This window comes from Eschrichtius robustus, chromosome 1 (assembly GCF_028021215.1).
Source record: "Eschrichtius robustus isolate mEscRob2 chromosome 1, mEscRob2.pri, whole genome shotgun sequence".
Lineage (NCBI taxonomy): Eukaryota > Metazoa > Chordata > Mammalia > Artiodactyla > Eschrichtiidae > Eschrichtius > Eschrichtius robustus.
Window position 1 is genome coordinate 119,134,803 of NC_090824.1, and position 21,840 is coordinate 119,156,642.

Genomic DNA, 21,840 nt, shown 5'->3' on the forward strand with positions numbered 1-21,840 from the left:
GCTGACTGGATAGATCTTTTCCTGGTATTAAGTGTGAGTATGAAAGCAATGAAACAATTTGTGACAGTCATCTTTCACTTCTATATTTTCTAAGAATTTTGTAATCCTAGGAAAATATCCAGGACATCTTATTAGATGTCCTGAGCTCCATCCTTCTTCTCAGGGCTTAAGAATGTTCTAGACTATTCTACAGTGGGAATGGAGCACCCAGGATCAAGAGAAGGGGAGTGTGTAAAATCTCTGCCATGAGTGGGCATCCCCTTCCTGGGTGGTCACCAGGCAAAGGGTGACTGTGGAGGAAGGGAAGCTTCACCCTCACCTCGAAGGGCAGCTGGCGAGTGATGGAGGCTGCCTGGCTCCTTGGTTCTCCCTCAAGTCGCCCGCAGTGGCCGTTCTATCCATTTTTTTCTTATTTCTGTTTGAATGGTTTCTTCTTCCCACTCCCTCTTAGTCTCCCCTCCCCCCTAGTCTAGAATAATATTTTCTAGTTTCCCAGAGCAAATCCCACACATAAGCCCCACATTTCCGCAACTTTTGGTCTAGACCCAGAGACCTCCCAGTCCAGAGACCTTTGAAAACTCCCACTCTGAGATTCCTTTCTTTTCTGCCTTCTACCCTGTCACATCTCACCCTGAAGGCAACGGGCAAACAGGGGCTTGGAAAGGAGAGGTAGAGCTACAAAGAGCAAAAAGGGGGGAGGGGTTAAACTTTCAAAAACATTGTCCCACTGTGATGTAAAGTAGATTTTCACCGATAGAAATAAGATACAGTGAGGTTCCCTGCTTGGAAAATTGATCTGTAAAACAGTGGTCCATCTCCAGCCTCAAAGGATAGTATCTTTAAAAAAAAAAAAAAAAAAGCAATGGAGAATTTGCTATTGAGAAACTTAAGGTCCTATGAGGAAAATATTATTAGAGCCAGTATTACAATCCTGTCTGCACACTGGAATCACCTGGGAGATTTTTTCTTAATGCCACAAATAGGGTGCCTCGACCCACCCCTGGAGACTTCAGTTTAATTGGCCTGGGGTGGAGCTCCATGCAAAGCTCTCTTTTAAATTTCCCCAGGCATTCAGTGTAGGAGAGAAACCCTCAGGATATAAGCAGGGCTGCCACAGTGCCTGGGCCCACGATAATTTCACGGCTCCACAAAAATGTTTAATTTATTTTAAAATTAGAAGAAAAAATGAACTTTAAGGTGGAAGAAAACATGTTACTATATAATATCAAAATATTTTTCTTTATACCAATGCCTTCATAAAATACAATTTTATATATATACATTGTATATATATAATTATATATACAATGTATATACATAATATATAATTTTATTTAATATATATAATTTTATATATACAATTATATATACAATTCATATATAATTATATGTATACAATTATACACACACACGCACACACACAAAAGTGCCCAAAGTCATAATGCATCCATGTATTAAAAGGACCAGCATAAGGGTACATCTTTGAATATCCCTAAATATAGCTGTTCAGTTCACATTAAGTTAGCACATTGAAATATGTCAGTGATGTCTGCACTTTGTGTTGGCAATAATGATGCCTAAATTTCCCTTTGTCATGCCCTGTCCCCTACAGATGGTTCAGGGGCTCTCCATCCTGTTTCAACCAGCTACCTGTAAATTTTCCTGTGTTGCCAATGACAGCCTAAAAGGCGTCCTTCAGTGTCTTGTCTTCCTTGCAAACATCCAGTACCTTTCTGATGTTTGATTCAGAGCCACTGACCAGGTCCCTAAGGTCAGAATAGACTGGAGAGCTCAGAGAAAAAAAGAAACGTGGGCCCTGAGCCAGAGGCCCCGGGAGACTCTGGCCCCCACCAACGTGGGGCTCTCTGCCTGGGCTATGCTGGCCTCTCATGCCCCAGCTCAGCTGCTGCCTGTCCCCTCCTGTGGGCAGCTTCCTAAGGCTGAGTGACACATACCTTGCTGCCCCCTTTGCCCTCTTTCCAAACCCATATCCATATTTTAAAAGTCATCCTCCTCATGTTGGCACAAACTGTGGAATTCTCATAGTGAGGGAAAGACCTATGGATATCAATCTCTGTGTCCTTGAATTTCATGGAAGGGATTGGGGGACAGAGGAGACAGATCAGTGCTGGGCTCAGCTGGCGCAGGACGGGGCTCAGAGGAGGCCAATGCCTATAAGAGCTGCGTGTAAAACTGAAGGAGAGAGGGGGAGGGGGAGAGGAAGGGGGAGAGGGAGGGGGAGAGGAAGGGGCAGAGGGAGGGGGAGAGGCTCAGAGAAAACTACCTGTCAGAACTTGTTGTGGCTGCTCTAGGTGACGTTTCCCTGGTTTCCAGCAGGGAACTCGTTTCAGAAACCCTGGTCTGAAAGGAGAGGAGGATGGCTTGGGGTGAATCATGCCCTAGAGGCCTTCCAGTCTGAAGTCTGTGACTCTCCAGCAAAGCTCCAGTCCTGACAGACCCAGGAGCCGTGGAAGCTGCTCCTCCACTTAGTAATGAAGAATTCGATCTTGGGCAAGTTGTGTGGCTTTTCTGAGCCTCAACTCCCTCATCTTTAAAATGGGGATGAGAACATCTACCAGGTCGTTCTGACATTTAAATATTAAATGTGAAATTCCTCAAGTTGCTCAAGCAATCCGAGTTCCTGCTATAGTCACGGTCACCTTGATCACAGGACTGTGGGCAAAGGGAATCACCAGTCTGTGGCCCTCAACCTGCTCGTGAGTTAACCAGCTCATAAGCCCTAAGGTAACTCCTTACACTTCAGTTCTAGGAAAATAAATCATATCTACTTCTGCAAGATAAACTAAATTCTAGTTTTCATTATTTCAAGGCCGAGCCACTAAATAGTCACGGCTGGCTATTTTTGCTTTAGACGTATCCAAGAAAAATGTGTTCTGGAAGGAGAAATTCCTTGTTAGAAGGTGTTGGCCATCAGAAATGAACAAAGATACTTAGCCTTGGCACAGGGGAGGCTTATTTTCTGTTGAGGTTGAAGGGGCTTGAGCTGCATCTTGACAGTAGCAGCCTCAAAAGCAATTCCTCTAATCAACTGATCTCCACTCCGCTTCTTTCCTTGCCCCCAGTGGCTCTCCTTATTTTTGTTATCAGGAGAATATCTGCCTGGAAGTGGGGGTCAGTTGCTGATTAAATGCTTTTTAGACAGTTAACAAATATGTACCGAGTGCATACTTTGTACGGTTCCTCGTGTGAGGGTCTACGGCTCCTTGTGTGAGGGTCTACGGCTCCTCCTGTGAGGGTCTAGAAGTAGATTTGTGGCGTTCTGCATCACCCTCTCCTTCATGAACTGCTCAGCCTTTGGCTTCTATCAAAGACTTCCCTGGTTCTTCCTGACAGCTCTCCGGGACCCTTATCCTTCTCCCTTGGCTGGTACCCGCTGCTTCCTCAGCCCTAAGTGAGGAAACTTCACTCTCTTCTCCTGGCGCCTGGTCCAGTCCTTACTCTCCTTTACCCTCTACTTCCCAGCCCCACCTCCTGCTGCCTGTGGGGCATTTCCACTGAAAAGTGCCATCGTTACCTCACAGTCCATGGAAACTTCATCATCTCCCATAAAAAAAATCATGCCTATTTAAGGTGCTCCAAGCCACCAGCCTTGAAACCTCAGTTTTGTCTTTGCTTTTTCCACTCCCCCACTGCACACATCTGCTCCCCAACTCCTAGGGGTCTTCTTTGGAATTTTTTTTCTTCCCTCTCCCTCCCTGCTGCAATCCCCTCTCATCACTTTGTTGGTTCCTGGGCTGCCGGTTTCTGCCATCCCACATTTCCAGGGTCATTTAAGTGCCCTCTGTAGGATGCAAGTTCCATTCCAACCATTTTGAGGTATCCAAGTGCTGTTTGGTTAACTTGAGCCCCCTCACTTTGATATTGGATGCCTTTTCCACCATCTGGCCCCATCCCCCATTCTAGTATGATCCCCTACAGGCAGCCTCCATTCAGGAAAAGCCGGACCACGCTCTGAACAGTGTTCACCCACCCCGTCCACCTTGGGTGTCTTCCTGGACTCACCTGCACCTGGATCCATTATTTCTAGGATAGCTCAACTTCACTTCCTCCAAAAAGTCTCCTTTGACCATTGCTGCCTCCTTTGGATAAGTAGAATCCAAATCTCCCCACCACCCCCATCACTATTACTTTAAATGTTTGTTTGTTTATTTAGGTATAATTGACATTTGGCATTATATTAGTTTCTGGTGTACAACATAATTCGATATTTGTATATACTGCAAAATGATCACCACAATAAGTCTAGTTAACATCCAGTTACAAAGATTTTTTTCCCTTGTGCTGGAAACTTTTAGGATCTAATCTCTTAGCAGCTTTCAAATATGTAATTCAGTATTATCAACTATATTTACCATGCTGTACATTACATCCATATGACTTATTTTATGACTGAAAGTTTTTACTTTTTACTCCCTTCACCCCCTTCACCCATTTCAACCCCCTCAGTTCCTCCCACCTGGTAACCACCAATCTGTTCTCTGTATCTATGAGCTGGTTCTTTTTTGTTTGTTTTTTTATTTTTGTAGATTCCACATATAAGAGAGATCATATGGTATTTGTCTTTCTCTAACCTGTTTCACCTAGCACAATACCCTCGAAGTTCATCCATGTTGTCGCAAATGTCAGGATTTCCTTCTTTTTTTACGGCCGAATAATATTCCATTGTATGTTTACACTATATCTTCTTTAGCCATTTGTCCATCAAGGGACACTTAGGTTGCTTCCATCGTTTGGCTATTGTAAATAGTGCTGCCATGACATTGGGGGTGCATATATCTTTTCAAGTTAGAGTTTTCATTTTCTTTGGATAAATACCCAGAAGTGGAATTGCTGGATCATATGGTAGTTCTATTTTTAATTTAGGGGGAACCTCCACACTGTTTTCCATAGTGGCTGAAACCAATTTACATTCCCACATCTTCACCAACACTTGTTATCTCTTGTCCTTTTGATAATAGCCATTCTGAACAGGTGTGAGGTGATAGCTCATTGTGGTTTTGATTTGCATTTCCCTGATGATTGTTGAGCACCTTTCCTCATACCTGTTGACCATCTGTACGTTTTCTTTGGAAAAATGTCTATTCAGATCCTCTGCCCACTTTAAAATCAGATTCTATTTTTGCTATTAAGTTGTATGAGTTCTTTATATATTTTGGATATTAATCCCTTATCAGATATGATTTGCCAATGTTTTCTTGCATTCACTATTACTTTTTAAGTCTTTCTATATTGTTATTTTAAATTATTGAATTTTCAAGTGTCTATTTCATTCCATACGTCAACAAACATTTACTTATTAGCACAGGTTGTGTGATATTCCATGTCTGTTTTCTTAGGTAATCTTCACAACCTGGTGGGGTGGGTATCCTCCCTTTTCACAAGTAAGAAAACGTTTTTTGCTCAAACTCCCGCAGCTGGTCAGCGGCATTCTGCAGTTTCCCCTGGAACGGTCCTCAACTAGATACCAGAAATCTGACTTCTAATCCCAGCCCTACTACCATCAGCTGTGTGACCTTAGGCATCTCACTTCCCTGCCTCCCTAACAGGGACGGACATTTATTGGCGTCCCCTCCACCAGTATTTCTAGACTTCGTAGGTGCTCAATAAACATTTGCAGATTCGATTGTGGTAGGAGAAAAGTTATACCTTAAAGTTTCTGACCAGGTGGGGAGAAAAAGGCTGCCTGTAAGGGTAGGGAGAAAACTGGGCCAAGGGGCCGTGGGGAAGGGACAGAAGGGAAGTCGTGGGTGCGAAACAGGCAAGGCTCCCAGGAGACGGGGAATTTGGAACTGCCGGGGCTCGGAGGTGAAAAGTACCGGGGACGGCGGAGGGGAGGTGGGAGGACATTCCGATCTGGGGAAGGGTGAGGACAAAGCGTAGCTGGAGAGGAGTGTGAGGCCTGATGGGGTGGGATGGGGAAGAGGTGCTGGCGGAGGGGCGGGCGCGTCCCGGCCGAGCCGAGTAGGCGCCGTGTCGGGGTGCGGGGAGACTTTTCCCGAGGGCCGGGGCGGCGCGAGGGCACGCGGGAGTGCAGGGAGGGCCCGCCGAGCTGCTGGAGCGGGCGGGACGAGCCGGCTCGGGCGGGGCGGGGCGGGGCGGGGCGGGGCGGGGTTTGGGGGGGGGGGGCCGCCGGGCTCCCGAACCCGGGCGGCCCCGGCCCCTCCTCCCCGAGGGCGGGCGAGGCGGGGCCCGGGCTCGCCCGGCCTCTTGGCGGCGCCGCGGTCCCTGCACTCGGGCCAGGCTCTGCTGGCTGCGGCTAGAGCGGGACCCTGGAGGCGGCGGCGGCGGTAAGTGAGCCGGGAGCGGGCGCGGGGACTCGGACCGGGAGGCCGAGGTGTCGTCGTGGGCGGTGGGATCCGGAGGAGCTCGGGCCCGCCGTCCGAGCCCCGCGCCGCGCCCGCCGCCAGGCGCGCGGGTCCCGGCGCTGGAAAAGTGCGCTCCTGGCCCCCGCTCGCGCGCCCTGGCGGGGAGACGTGCAGGACAGATGGTCGGGTTCCCGGGGGCCCGCGTCGGGGCCGGGGCGAGGGAGGGGCTCCGGGACCGCCGTGTAGTGAAGAGGGGCTGGCAGCCTTAGCACCCCTGCCTCGACCCTCGGGCTCAATTGACAGCTGTGAGTGAGCCCGGGTTCCTCCCGGACCCAAGCGAGCACCTCGGTCCCTGTCCGACCTTGTTTTACTTTATTTCTGGGCGTGCTGGTCTCGACCATCCCTTGAAAAGAAAGGGCGGGTGGGCGTCCCGCTCTCCCTGGCTTTCCCGGTCCAGGCAGATCGTCCTGAAAGACCCCGCCTCACGTACGGCACACATCCTAGCTTTCCAAGGGACTTTTCCAAGTTGCATCACTGTTTGGCCTCTACACAGGTGCCTGGCTGTCATGTTGGAGTTAGTTACAGAGGATTTTTTAAAAAAGCTTTGTATATTTACTCTGTGTATACCCCTTCACCCCAAGGCTGCGGTGCCTTTCCAACGCTGCTCACAACGCGCTGTTCAAAACACGTTGGGGATTTCTTTTGGGTATTGGTTCTCAAACTTGGCTGCACATCTAGAGAGTTTTAAAAAATTCTGATGCCTAGGTCCCACCTCTAGAGATCCTGATTTAGCTGGTCTGGGGCGCAGCCTGAGCAATGGAATTTAAACAGCCAGGTGATTCTAATGTGCTTTGGGTTGTGCTTTTCGCTTTCCACACCCACTTTCTGAACTACTAGAGGAGATCATCTCAGCTACTCTCGATTCTGCCTTGTGTAATCCACCTTTGCACTTGAAAAACCTGTGGGCTGGTGCTTTCCAACTTTAAACTGCAGATGGTGCCTTTTTCTGGAGTTCCCTCTGCTTCTACCTCTCTGTTCACAGAAAATATTGCTAGTGCACTTTCTGCCAAGGAGGTGACAGTGGAGGGATTAAAGTCATGAAGTCCTTGCAAGGGTCAAGGTTATGCTACAGGGTTCTTATTCAGGGACACTAAGTGACAGTTTGACTTGTCCTATTTGGAAAGGATTTCAGATTAAAAGGAGGAAAAATAATTTAGGAATCCATCAGCTTTTGGAGATCCTCTGGCACAGATTATGATTCTGCATAAATGTGTGGGGAAATTTTTTAAGAACACAAGCTGACAAGATCCTTATTTTGTAGTTGATATGGTGTTAATATGTGTGTTAAACTTCATGTGTGTAGATTGGGCTTATTCCCACTGTGTGATTAAGCCCAGCAGATGTAATTAGCACAGTGTATATTTCTTGTTGACAGCATAATATCTGAGTTAGGGAATTGGTGCCTACAGTAACATGACACATCTGAGGTGAGACCTTTGCCACTTGTCTAATGATCTTAAAAATGATAGGGAAATAGGACTAAGGAAAAATCGAATATACTTTGAATATGTTTTCTTATAGTGTGTTATTGTGACAGTCTCCTGGGATCTTGGTTAATTTACTGTGGTACCTAAGTATGATGTTTGTATTAGATTCCCACCTGTATGCCACGTGGCCACAAACCAGTGGATTTCATTTTTTTCTTAGGCGCTGGCCCTCTATATGACATTTTTATTAGTAGTGGTGTGACATTCTTTTAAGAGAATGCCCTCCAGAGTTGGAGGAAAGTTTGTGTTCATTTCTAGCTCCTAACGTGAGTCAAAAGAACATTCATTTTGAAAAAATTCAGAATTGTAGAGTTTGGTCCCAGTTGGTTTCTCTCTTTTTCCCATCTTCGATTACCATGCGCTGCTCCTATCCCTGGGCTCATTTGCTGGAAGTGGGGCCGCGGTGGCAGTGGGCTTAACTGTCTTGGCTTGAGAATGGAGGTTATGTGGAGGGCATGGTCTCACAGGGTGGCCCCTGGCCCGAATCCTCAACCTTTTGGGGGAATAAGACCATATGGAAAGTGTCTTCCTACTGTTGAGTTTTTCTGTTTTTTTTTGGACCAGGCCAACAAAATGAAGCCATGTTATTGAGTGGTTCGTTAACTTGCTAATCTTATCTCCATTTAGGGGGAAAATGTTGACTTGAGGATGCTGTCGAACTCCTAGTGCCTGAAAAGTTGCGCCTGAACAGCAATGGTTAAACTGTGAATATAATGGTACATTCTGGAAAAAAAGCAAGAAAAAGTATGTGTAAATATGGACCTAACAGATTTATTTAAGCATTTCTCCCTTTTTAGTAGTAACTCTAATATTCTAAAGTGATTAGAAGAAAGTAAGTGAAGAAAGAGTTAGTGAGGGGCTTCTTTATTTAGAGAAAGGGTATGCAGCATTCAGAAGAGTGATCTTTGATTTGTGTTAAGAAGAGACTGCCCTATTGGCTTTTTTCTTTTTTTCCCCCCCTTCACGTAGGGACAGTTAATTTGCTTGTACTGATGGGGTTGGGGGTGGTTTAAAGAATTCAGTGGCCTCCTTTACTCCCTCTGTCCCCACCCCTGCCTGCAACCCATTTATCTAAGAGGTGCCATTGACCTTTTTAAAAAACACGACTGATTTTGTGCTTTTCCTTTCTTTTCCTCCTCTGATCCTGGCGCTAAAGGGCAGTGAAATGGCTGAGAGGTTGGCATCAGAGGAGAAAAACAAAGTTCAAGGGGAATTGAAAATTGGGTAATTTTCCATGAATGACCAAGTGCTTACTTTATTCTGTCACATGACATTGCTGTTATCACGAAACAAGTTATCCCATAAAAAACCCTGAAAGTAGAAGAGAAGAAAGGGGGATTTGATGGAAAGAGCGCCAGGGTTGACCGGCTTTCACGTAGGGGAAGCTTATTGGAGTTTTCAGTCCAATGCCCCCGTCCGACCCCACTTTCCTTCCTTCTTCAGGCACTGTCCTCCGTCCCCCAAACCAATATCCCTGGGAGAGAGAGTGCTTCATCTTAAATTCATACCACATTTTTGTTTTCGTTGTTTCTTTACTCAGTCATACAACAAATTCAGTTCTTATGAAGCCCCCACTCCTGGCAAAGCTCTGTTATCGTTCACCGATTTCGTGGTAAACAGGCTACCGTCCTGACTTATGGAGCTTGAAATCTGGTGGAGATGTAAACTGGGGGTTACAGTAAGTTGGGAACTCTTAGACGCACGATGAGCATGAAGAACTGTGGGGGGAGCTGGGTACCTCCTGGCTCGCCTCCCCTGGGTGTATAGATACCTTGTCAATTCATTGGCACAGCAGACGCAAGAAAAGCTTTTCTTGGGTTTAAATTATTAAGTCCTTACGTCAAGTTTTAAATAATTGACTTCAGATACTTTTCTGATGGACGAGAGGGGTTTGTACTCCGATCCTGCCAAGGGAAAGTGAGGAGTGAGGAAGGAGGAGTTAGGCTTCTGGCAGATGCGATTTGCTTAAGAAGTACTTAGGCAAGCGGTGCATGGAGGGATACGACCGGGGTTGGGAAGCTGGCGGAGAACGAGGCTGGATCCCTTTTTGCCATGATAGTAACTGGCAACCTAAGCTTAGTGAGTAGAGGCTACCCGTCCTGTGCAACCGAGCTGGGAGGAGGGTAACAGCAGCCGTTGTACTTTGAGAGCAGGTGGGTCGGTTCTTGTCTGTGGCTCCAGCCAGTATGTGGCTGTTTGTTCTTTATCGTACTGTTGTCCCTTTAGCTCAGGTTTCCTTGGACAGACAGGAAACTGGACTTCACACTGCTTTTCCTTGGGAAGGTGGTTTCCAAACAGTTGACCCACAGGACTAATAACCCCAGGGTTGTAAGAGTAGTTACATTTGTTGGCTGTCCACCTTTCACGTGTCGGGTAGTGAGCGGGGCACTTGTCCTCCGTTGCTTTAAAACCTGTACGTTCCTGAGGGGCAGGTGGCAGCGGCCTCATTTTACAGATGAGGAAACTGAGGCCCAAAGAGATCCTGGGCGGCTCAGGTGCTCCAGAGAAGTGGCAGAGCTGAGGTTCCAGAGCTCTCGGGGCTGCCTGAATTCAAAGCTGAGGCCTTTCCACTGCTCCTTGTGCCTCTAAAGCAGAACTGATTGGGAAATTATGTTTTCTGCGCCTTGTTTTTCTAACACCACAGTCCCCTTAGATCTGGATTGATTTACTGTTTTCCTCTACGGGACGATGAGTAATGTTAGACTGAAGATCACTGCGGGCTTATCATCCCAAGGGAAATTTTATGAAATCCTATTTTTCTGGTTTTTTAAACGGAGAGGATAGATTAGGCTGTTTAGAAAGGCTCTGAATGGATCCCAAATCCTAGGTTAGAGAGACACTGTCTCCACATTTCTTCAAGTTCTGCAAACCTCTGAATTTCTGGAGATAATTGGCCGTTGGGTAAGAGATTAAAAACAAAATTCAGTGTCGAATATTCTGGAGCAAAACGAAGCCGTGCAGCCGTGCACGTTCAGTTCCTATTTATGTGGTACTAGCACCAAAAACAAAACTTTGCTGCATTGTAATTACCTCAAGCTCTTAAAATTACAGGTCAGAAGGGTTTAGAGGCGTGCGGAGCTATAATTAGGAAAGGTAAGTTGAAAACAGGGTTACTGCGTGTGTGTCCATTACTACAATGGGCTCTAGCTCTGTATTTCACCCTAAGAAGGATCAGCTCGATGGAAGGTCATCGTGGAGTTAGTGTTTGGGATTACAGCACAGGGCATTTGTCATGAACATGGAATATTTCAGCCTCTTGTTTTATAGGGCGGGGTTTATCCCCTGCTGTCCAGTCACAGGGCTTTCTGCTTGCCTTTGGTAGAGTACATAATGGCTCAGGCTGTTACATACTTTGTAGTTTTCTTAAGTCTATAAAGCCCCTTTATTATTATTATTATTTTTTTTTAAATTTATTTATTTTTATATTTTATTTTTGGCTGTGTTGGGTCTTCGTTTCTGCGCGAGGGCTTTCTCTAGTTGCGGCAACCGGGGGCCACTCTTCATCGCGGTGCGCGGGCCTCTCACTGTCGCGGCCTCTCTTGTTGCGGAGCACAGGCTCCAGACGCGCAGGCTCAGTAGTTGTGGCTCACGGGCCTAGTTGCTCCGCGGCACGTGGGATCTTCCCAGACCAGGGCTCGAACCCGTGTCCCCTGCATTGGCAGGCAGATTCTCAACCACTGCGTCACCAGGGAAGCCCAGCCCCTTTATTTATTAATAATCTTTCACCCTTGCTTATCTCTTTGCTAGAGGATTGAGGCAAGATGATCAAGATTTTCTAGTTTTGGCTTCAGTAATTCTCCTGAGTTTTACTTCTGACTCCCCCTGGCTTTCTAGCCCGTATTTTATTGCATTTGAAACAGGCACTCTGTTTTCCCTTGCAAATTGGAGTCCGTTCGTTTGGGGAAGAGGACCCCCTGCGGCTAAGACTCCTCCCAGGGATCCTGAGACGTCAGTGTTGTTGCTCCCATTTTCCAGGTGAGGAACCTGGTGAGGTCTGGAGTCTTGTGATTCCAGTTCAGAGTTTGAGACGCTGTTAACAGCTGCCCTCTTTTGATTTTATTTCAGAGGAAAAAGAAATGGCCCAGTTTCTAAAGTCGTAAAGAGGTTCTAGTATATCCTATGGACTAATCCATATCCTTGAGCTTTGTTGTAGCTGTATTACAGATAACTTTTTGTGCAAAAAAAAAAAAAAAAAAAAAAAAAAAGAATTTGCTTCTCCACCATTTTTGCTTATAAGATTTTTATCCTCCTTATTAAAAACAGTTGACTTAGAATTGCACAGCAGCAGCTGAAAAGTGGATTAGCCTCTCTCCTTGCCCTAATCAAATATCAAAAACCTGGAAAGTTTACTGAGAGTGGTGATTACAGTGAAAGCTTTAAGAGTTGGAGAGGAACTGATAGAGAAAGAATGGAGGGAGAGATAAGAGAGAGTAGTTTGGAAAGGGACTGCTGGCTGGAGTTTACCAAATTTAAGATTTTTCCTACTTGTGAGTTTCAGGCTTGAGGCTTGAGCACCTTTGTTTCACATGTAGTCAGGCCACCTCAGCCCTAACTATCTGTGCTGCCCTGAGCCACCTGAAAGCTGTTTGGTGGGGTGGGGTGGGGGTGGAATGGGGTGTAAGGGTTAGAGGGAGAGAGGAAGTAGGGAAAGGGGGGAGGATTAGAGCCAGTAGTTACCTGGTTCTTCAGGTCTGGTCTGCTCAGGGCATGACCACCTCTTGCTAAGGGTCTGGATACCTGCCTTGAGTCCAACTTCCTGGGCGTGAGGCAGCCTGGTGGGGTGCAGAAGAGTCACCAGACTTCCCAGGAGGCCTGCCCAAATCAGTGATTCTCATAATAATAGCAAATGCTTCTGGAGCATTTACCTCCAGCCCTGTCTGAGAGTGTTCAACATAGCAGCTCTATGGGATGGGTGCTATCATAAATGCATTTTCCTGGTGAGGGAAAGAAGGCCATGAGAAACTGGGTCACTTGTTGAAGTTGTGCAGCTAACCAAGTGGTTGGATCCAGGGCTCAAACTTGTCTGGCCCTGAGCTGTGCTTCTCTGGACCCGGAGCCCTGGTTAGTGCGTGGGCTCTGCATTCATCCCCTCGATTCACCCACTCCTTCATTTCTTCACAAATTGTTGACTGCTTGCCTGTGCCTTTATCTCAACAATTAGAACACCATCAGTGCCCTTTGCTAACATGTCGGAGGAACCCCCCTCCCCCCAAAACCTGTAAACAAACCTGTAAAGAGGGGGGCGCTCTCAACTGACCTCGCACCCCCGTGTGTGGCAGAAAATAGATGCACCATAAAGTTTTTTTTTTTTTTTTTTTTTTTCCATAAAGTTTTGTAGGACGAAGGACAGAAGTCATTCAGCTTTTTGAAACGTGACGTCTTGTATTTCATCTGTGCCTCTCTAGCGGCCACAGTGATTTCTAAACAGAAAGACAGATGAGCGCTAAGAAGGGTGAGACTGGGGGGGACTGTTTCACCAAAATAATAAGGGGGAATTCTTGATAAAGGCATGTGTTAAAAAAATGTATTTCGGGCTCTCATGGTCAGTGATTGCTGTTTGTGTTTGTGCTTAAAGCACTTATTATTCAAAGGGCATGCCCACTCCCAGCTTGCAGATTATTTTGTGAGTCAAGGAGGCCCTTCAGCCTTCCGGGCATTGGTGGAACTGTTTTTGCCAGCAGAACGCATTTTCTCTGGACTTGAGGATCAAACCCCTGGAGCGTTCAAGCCCACCTCCATCTTCTCAGGGCAAGGCTCTGTTTAACATTTCAGTACCTGAGCTGGTAGAAGGTAGATCCGCCTCTGGTCTTCTTGTTCCATCTTCCCACTGTGGGGTGAGAGCATTGGGGTCTCACCTGCTTGAATTGGAAGCCACATTTGCCCATCACAAGGAGTGTGGTGTTCTGGGCAGGTTTGCTCATCCATTACAGGGTTGTTTCCTCATCTGCAAAAGGGGCATGCAGCTCTTACCTCATAGAGCTGTTAGGACCACATCTCTTTGACATAGTGTAGTGGCTCTCAAATGGGGCCCCGCTGGGGGACATTTGGCAGTATCTGGAGGCATCTTGGTTGTCACGACCAGGGGTGGTGGTGGCTACTGGCATCTAGTGGATAGAGGCCAGGGATGCTGCTGGATACCCTACAATGCACAGGATGGCCCCCATAACAAAGAATCATCCAGCCCAGAAGTCAGTACTGGGAGGCTGAGAGCCCTGGCAAGGTGGCACCTCTAACAGCGGTGGTGGTTTTTAACATCTCTTATCAAAGGGAGCTGTTGGCCAGTGGCAGAGAGCCCTGCTTTCTTAAGTGGGGTGGAGGGAATGGAATTTAACCTTTTATTGGTGCTTCTGGGTTACCCCACAGGTGCCCCTGAAATGTGGGAAGAGCTGTTTTCCTCTCCATTAGCGTGCTCCTTAACTTCATTTGTAACTGCGTGCACCTATTTACATATAAATAATACATATAGATTTACACATAAATAACTTATATGCTAAAAAACATTCCCGAACATCTCAGAGTAGTTAAACCTGGCTCTTCAGGAAGACAGTAGAGTGGGGCCCTGGAGTAGAAGCCAGGTGCCTGCACCCACCGTGTGGCCTGGCCTTGGGAGGCTGGCTTTTCTCCCCGGGAAAGGACGGGTAATCACATCACCCTCCTATCTTACCACATTGTTCCCGGGACTAAATACAGTAAATCCGAACACATGAAAATCGCTCTGTCTACGTGAAGTAGTTCTACACGTGTGAAGGTGTAGTTTGATTCCTAAGGTGTGATTTTGAAGGTGTTTTTCAGAGAACTCTGTGGTCACTCAAGAAATGCCACTGAAAAAGGATTAGGGCTCAACAGCCAAGGAATATCCGTGTTGCGGGCAAAGTGGGAAACTAGGCCCAGAAAACATTCCTTCAGCAGAGCGTACGATTTGGAGGCAGAGTGGCCGTGCTCTGAGTTTGGGTGTAAGCTACCTGCTCTCCTCCCTCTGGGTTCATCCTTTCGCTTTTCCCCTATTTGCTGGGTGACCCTGGGCAAGCTCCTGGACCTCCCTGTGCCTTGGTTTTCTCACCTGTAAAGTGGGGCTAATGATAACAACACCACCCACCTGAGGACTGGGGTGGGGGGTGGGGGTGGGGGGGGAGTGACTTGGCCTTAAGTGCATAGTGCACATGGGAAGCTTAACTCAATAAATGAGTTATTAGTAAAATAATACTATTTATTATTTTGGCCTATAGCATGTATATTTATATTCATGTGAGGAAGGGATTGCTCCTGGGCTAGGAGCTGAAAAAGGATTTTTCCGGAGTTCCTGTTATCATTTTCTATTTTATGATGGTAAAATACATACTGTGTAAAACTGCCCATTTTAGCCAGTTTAAAGTGTACAGGTCAGTGGCATTAAGTACATTCCCAGCATTGTGCAACCATCACCACTATCTAATTCCAGAGCTTTTTCGTCACCGGAGAGGGAAACCCTGTAGCCAGTAAGCAGTCATTTCACATTCCTCCCTCCCCCCCAGGCCCTGGCACCACCAGTCTACTTTCTGTCTCCGTGGAATTGCCTATCTGGGTATCTTATATAAATGGGATCATACAACATGTGGCCTTCTGGTCTGGCTTCTTTCACTAAGCATCATGTTTTCCAGGTCCATCCATGCGCTGTAGAGAGTATCAGCACTTCATTCCTTTTACCTGGTGTCTTTGTAGAGGAACCCAAGCCTCAGTTTCATCAGGCCTATTCTCCCACATCGTGTCCTGTTTTCAAGCTTTAGGATGTCTTTCTTCATTTATTTGGGTTCTTTTTGGCCAGCCTTAGTTTTTCCACTTTTCCTGTCCGGTGATTCTAATGACCCTTGAAATGAATATTGGAGTGACATTGTCACGCCGGGTTCTCTGTGCCGCCGGGGAGTAGGTCTTATTAGGTATTTTATTTCTGCTGAAGAATTAACAGCAGGGGGACATACACTGGCCCAGAGTTGTGCTTCATTTCCCCAGGACAGCACGGCAGGTTTAAAAACAAGTGTCTGGAAAACACCCACTAGGCCTTTTTATTCCTCCGTGTAAAAAGCTTTCCACATGAGAAGTGGCCCTCAATTAAGTCGTTTAATAAAAACCTCCCTCTGTTTTAAAGCTTTCTTGGGAAGTGTTTACATTTAATGCCACTGCGGGCTTCCAAATGAGCTGCTGTGGAGTCAGGGATCCTTAACCTGTGACTTTAATAATATCCTTTGCTTTAGATTTCCAGGTGGAGGCCTGGGCCAGATTTGTAGCGTGTCATTGACCCAGACAATCTGGGCTCTTTCCTCCCCACCCCGCTTAAGCCACCAATGATGGAAGAGTCAGAGAAGCCTGAAGCCCCAGAGATGTAAAACTAGCTCCTGGAGAGAGAGAGACCAGACTGAAAGGAGATGGTGTGTCACCTCCATCCTCCCAATTCTGAGATCAGTAACAGGGTAGGGGCTTCAGTAAGAAGAGACTGAAGCGTTTAGGAGAGCAGCTCAGGGCTGTGAGATGCTGGGTCCTTTAGGCGAGGCCTGAGATTTCAGCCAGGCTTTGGAGCTGTCTTGAGTTACGGGCCATGGCCCCTTATAGCTGAGGAGGCTCTGCTTTTTGCTTTGATTCTGGAGAGGTGAGTAGGTCCTGCCAAGAGGAAGCAGGATGTTGGCAGCTTTAGGGGGCTTAGAGGTTCTTTTGTGGCAGATGCTAGGATTTATCCCAGAGGAGTGTCCAGGGAAAAGCTGTGTCCTGAAATAAAGGATGCTCTAGGATGGCCTTCCATTTGTGCTGCTTTCCTGGGGATCCTCATCAGCTGGCCCAGGACAGGTGGGTGGAGAAGCCCAGGGACCCTGGCATAGGTTGGGATTTGCAGAGGCTGCAGGGCCTGGCGGTTACGAGCCTGGACTCTGGCCTTGGACTTCCAGGGTCCGAATCCTGCTTCTGGGGTTATATGTCATATGAGTATGACTTATATGTTATATGACTTAATAGAGTGCTTGGAACAGTGTCTGCATAGGGAGGTGTATGCATGTGTATGGTCTTATACACTTCACTTCTGTGACTCCCCAGTTAAAATCGAGGAATGGCCCTTATTTTCAGAGCTAATTCACCTCCATGCCCAGCAGCCTTGTGCAATCCGTGGGAGAGGGTGCGATCACAGGACACTTAAAAAAAACAAAACAAAACAAAACATGACATGCAGATGGGGAAATCATGCTTGATGAACCCATTATGTTCTCTGAGGGAGAAAATAAATGTGGGAAGAAGGGCAAACCAGTGGATCTAATTTATTTAGATTTCCCAAAGACCTTTGAAAAGACTTCATGCCAAAGGTTATTAAATGTGTTGGGACTTACCTGGCGGTCCCTGCTTCCAGTGTAGGGGGAGTGGGTTCGATCCCTGGTCGGGGAACTAAGACTCATGCACCACATGGTGCGGCCAAAAAAAAAAACAAAAAAACAAAAAAAAACAACAAAGGTTATTAAATGTGTGAATCTCCCACAACTCTGTGTGTGGCAGTGAATGTAAGAAGGAATGTGGTCGAAACCCATCTTCTGTATTGTCCTTGATAGAAGGAGAAGAGAGATGGTGAAATCGCCACATTTGCAGGTGAAGTGGAATTCTTTTACAAGTAAAATTGGAAGAAGACATTGGAGTTAAACTATAGGGAGGTTTTTTATTTTTGTTTTTAAAAAAATTTTGGATACTACATGGAGCTGTCAATTATAATTTTAAATAATTCGTTCGTGGTCAGTGGTGCACCTGGGCAGCCAGAAGTTGGAGCTAGGAATTGTGTGTGCTGCTTCCTAGCACAGCTACCCATCATATGCCTGGAGTATCATAGGTGCTCAGTAAATGTATGTTGAGTGAATAAGTGAAGATTAATAGAACAAAAGGGTTCATTAAAAATAATTCAAGTAGTTCATAACATAATTTCTAGTTTCTGTCTTTAAGAGTACATTTTTATGGACTTGAGGACACGGGGAGGGGGAAGGGTAAGCTGGGACAAAGTGAGAGAGTGGCATGGACATATATACACTACCAAGTGTAAAATAGACAGCTAGTGGGAAGCAGCCGCATAGCACAGGGAGATCAGCTCGGTGCTTTGGGACCACCTAGAGGGGTAGGATAGGGAGGGTGGGAGGGAGACACAAGAGGGAGGGGATATGGGGATATATGTATACGTATAGCTGATTCACTTTGTGATGCAGCAGAAACTAACACACCATTGTAAAGCAATTATACTCCAATAAAGATGTTAAAAAAAAGAGTACATTTGTAGAAGGCAGTAGATTTCACCATTTATAAATATAAGAATCAGACCCTTAAATGCACAGATACTGAATTTCATCCCTTCTGTGATTTAACCCAGGGCAATAAATGAATGAATGAATGAATCAATGAAATGAATAGAAGCTTTGTCAGCACCGACCCCTCTCCCCCAGTAGAATTTAGGAAGCTTGGGGATTTGCTAGACTAAAAAGTTACGTGTAGCAATTATTACTTTTGTATTTTTCATTGCATTCAGCTTCCTGTGGGGCTAGTGTGGTGCCTCATGGGTAGGAGTTCTCTGTATGTGTATGAATGACAAATGAATTAAGATCTCCTTAAAATAAGCACAAATATTTTATTATTGCATGTCTGCTCTGTGCCAGGCACGCTTACCGTTATATTTGCTCTCACGGTGGTTGTATTAGGTTTTCCTACATAGTGTTGCTGCATAACGCAGCAGTCCCTGATCTCAGAGCCTTACAACCACAAGCATTTATTTTCCTACAGGGTATGGTTTGGTTGACCTAGGCTGGCCTTGGCTGGGCCAGGCTAGATTCCAGGCTTCCGTTTGGCTTTAGGGCTCTTCCACATGTGCTTATTCAGGGGCCTATGGTGTGCTCATCTTGTGGCAGATCGTGGTAGCCTAAGAGGGCAGATGGGGATGCGTGATGCCTCTTAAGGCCTTGGCTTATAACCATTGACCAACACAAATCACATGGCCAAACCCAACATCAGTGCAGTGGGGAAGTAGACTCAGGCCATTCTCGTGGGAGCCACTGCAAAGTCACATGGGAAAGAAGGGGGGACATATAACCCCATTGTAGGGGAGTGGAGTGCAGAAAACAGTGATTGAATCCACCACAATGATCAAGAATGAATGAGAGGGGTGAGAAAAGTAGGGGCCAAACCAGCCTTTTGGAGGCTTGCTCAAGCTAGGCCAGCTGGGTGAAGAATCATATATTTTTTGCCCAGGTACCAGCCTAGGCCTTGGTAATCCCTGTAGATTAGCCTGGCACGCACTGACTCTCGACTGAATGTCATCTCACATTCATTCACTCTGACACTGCTCCTCGGAGTTCAGCTTATCTGCGGGAGGAGTGGAGGTGGTGGGCTGGGACTTCCTCTGGTCAGCAGTCCTGACCTGACAGGCTGCCCACTGTGGTGGCGGGAGTGACAGGTAGAGCAGAGAGGGCCGAAGTGTCCCAAGGAGGCCAGGGGATCTGCTTAACCTTGGCCTGGCCTCCTCTCAGCATAGGTCTGTGGGGATCAGCCTAACTCCCACCTGTGTCTGTGACAGTTTATCACCAGGGCCTTTACACACCCTGTCCCCATCTTTATAAGGACCCTGGGCCCTCATTTCAGGAGCCCTCCTTTTACATTCAAAGAAACAGGCTTCTGGAGGTTGGGTGACTTCTCTTAAGCCAACCACCTTGTAAGTAGCAGATCTGAACTAGGTCATCCAGTTTCTAGTCTAGGACTGTCCTTCCATACCCTGGTGACTGCCCCAGCCCAACAGAGAGTCGCGACTGGCTCTAAGGCATTAGAGAATATCCGGCCCAGGTTGATTGTGTCTTCTTTCCTGAAGGAGCCAGCTGAGACTTGTGGCCCAGTACGATGCCTCAGATGGAACAGAATGAAATACTGGCCGCCTTTGTGTCACCTGTTTTCAGTGTGTCCTTTTTGGGGAAGGGGCTGCTAGACTCTCCAAGGAAGAAAAGACTGGCCATGAAGCAAAAATACACTGAGAATAGATGGGGATTAAACCCGGTGAAGCCATGGCTGTGAGGGGACAGACACTCTAGTACGTGCCCTGGGTGGGATTATAGATCCAGTGGGCTTCTTTTTGGAGAACAGCTGGGCAGTGGGAATACTTTCACCAGCAAGTAAACACAACTCAGTTAAAAGTAGTTTAAATAGTAGGGATCTTTATGATCTCATGTAAACAAGAAGGCCAAAGTTAGCACAGTTTTGGAGTTAATTAATGAAAGACTCAGATACGTTTCCTCTTTGTCAGCCTCACTGTTTGACATTTGTCCTCAAGCTTGGCTCTTGGTGGTCCCAATGTGGCTGAAGCTGTTTCAACCATCATATCCTCATACACAGTGATGTGTGATGCCCAGAGGCAGGAAAAGAGGAAAGCAGAGAAAACCTTTGCTAGGAGCCCCCCCGCAGAACTTCTCCTGTGCCCCATTGGCAAAACTGCGTCCGATGCCCACGTCTCATCCGATGGCTGGCATGGAGACATGGGGCTCCCATAGCTTGCTTAGACCAGTCTTGAGGCCCAGCTTTCCCCAAAGCATGTGGGCGCTGGGAGGAGAGGGGACAAAACTGGAGCTTTGCTGGCCAGAGGGAAAGGGGCAGTTGCTGTGAGTGGGTAGCCGGTGTCGGCCACAGCATTTTCTTCCTTCCTCCCTCTTCTTTTTTTTTTTAGCATTATCTTTCAAAACTTGAAAATGTTCATACTCTAACTCAGCCCTGCCACAGTTAGGAATTTATCTTATGAATACACCTGCAAAAGTGTGCCGGCAAACATACAAAAATGTTCATTGCAGCATTATAATAGCGTAACACTAGAAATAACCTAAACGCCTTTCAAGGGGACTGGTTAAATAAATGAACATATAAGCACATTATGGAACTGGGCAAATCTGTGAGTACTGATAAAGAAAAATTCACAAATAGAATTTTTTTAAAAGCAAGGTGCAAATTAATATATACTCTAAGATCCCATTTTTGTTTTAAAATCTCAATTCTTGGTTGCAAATGTACATCCTAAGAAGTCCTAAGAAACGTGCTTATTTCTGGGCTGTGGGATTGGTGGCATGGTTGGAAGGGAAATTTTCTTTTTCATTTCATGCCCTCCTTGACTGTTTGAATTTTACATATATATAAAAAAACCCACTGTATGTATTACCTTTATAATAATAAAACGATAGGTGGTTTCTTAGTATACACAGGGGCTTAAGGAGAGGAAACGAGGGCCCTAAATGTGGTTGTGAGGGAATGGCAGTGCCATTTGTCTGTATGTTTGGTGTGAAGGGAGGGTTGTGGAAAGAATAAAGTCTATGAGTGAAATAAGGTCATTTTTTAAATCTCCCTTAGCACCTGGCATAGTGTCTTACACATAGTAGAGCCAAATACACATATGAAGAATGAATGTTTGCATCAAGCCCCAGAGCAAGTTTATGAAATGTGAAAACCTAACCAAGCAGCTCAAATCAGCAAGAAAGTAGCCCCCACTGGGAATTTTATTTTGCAAATAAAATATGGCTGCCATTACCTACTTTTTCCTTGAGGTCCCAGAATCTACTTCATTGCTAAGAATCAACCTGAGTATGCAACTTTCCACACATCATCCATCTCATACTGAAGGCTGCTGGGCCAAGTTCTGCATAATAAAGCTGAATAAAGGTTTTACAACTAAGGGTAGAGCAAAGATAGGAACCACCGTCGTGTGTTAGCTGTATTTATAGACGTGGCTTCAGTGGAGAGGTATCTGGGTGTCCTAAAGTCTGTGAAGTACAGAATGAGCAGTTATTTTTTAAGCAAAATAAGGTTTTTTGATACCCCAGACTAGTAAATTAGAAAATTGCTATCTTAATTATGTCACTCTGATAATAGGGAAAAACCACAGAAAATAGTAGTGAGATAGGGATTTTGGACTTAATTGGCCACTGTTGGTAGAAAAGTGTGAATGTGTCTATTGG

General features: G+C 46.2%; 1 protein-coding gene across 2 annotated transcripts in view; it reads left to right on the top strand.

Moving 5' to 3' along the window:
• Positions 1-6,243: 6,243 nt before the first annotated feature.
• The window catches only part of CGNL1 (cingulin like 1), a 153,004-nt gene continuing 137,407 nt past the window's right edge, over positions 6,244-21,840 (top strand). The window contains exon 1 of one of the 2 annotated variants that reach the window (XM_068552321.1): positions 6,244-6,308. The gene's annotated coding sequence lies outside the window, so the exon portion shown is untranslated. Of the gene's footprint in view, positions 6,309-8,509; positions 8,618-21,840 lie in introns of those variants that run through there. The other variant, XM_068552331.1, reaches the window with a different exon arrangement.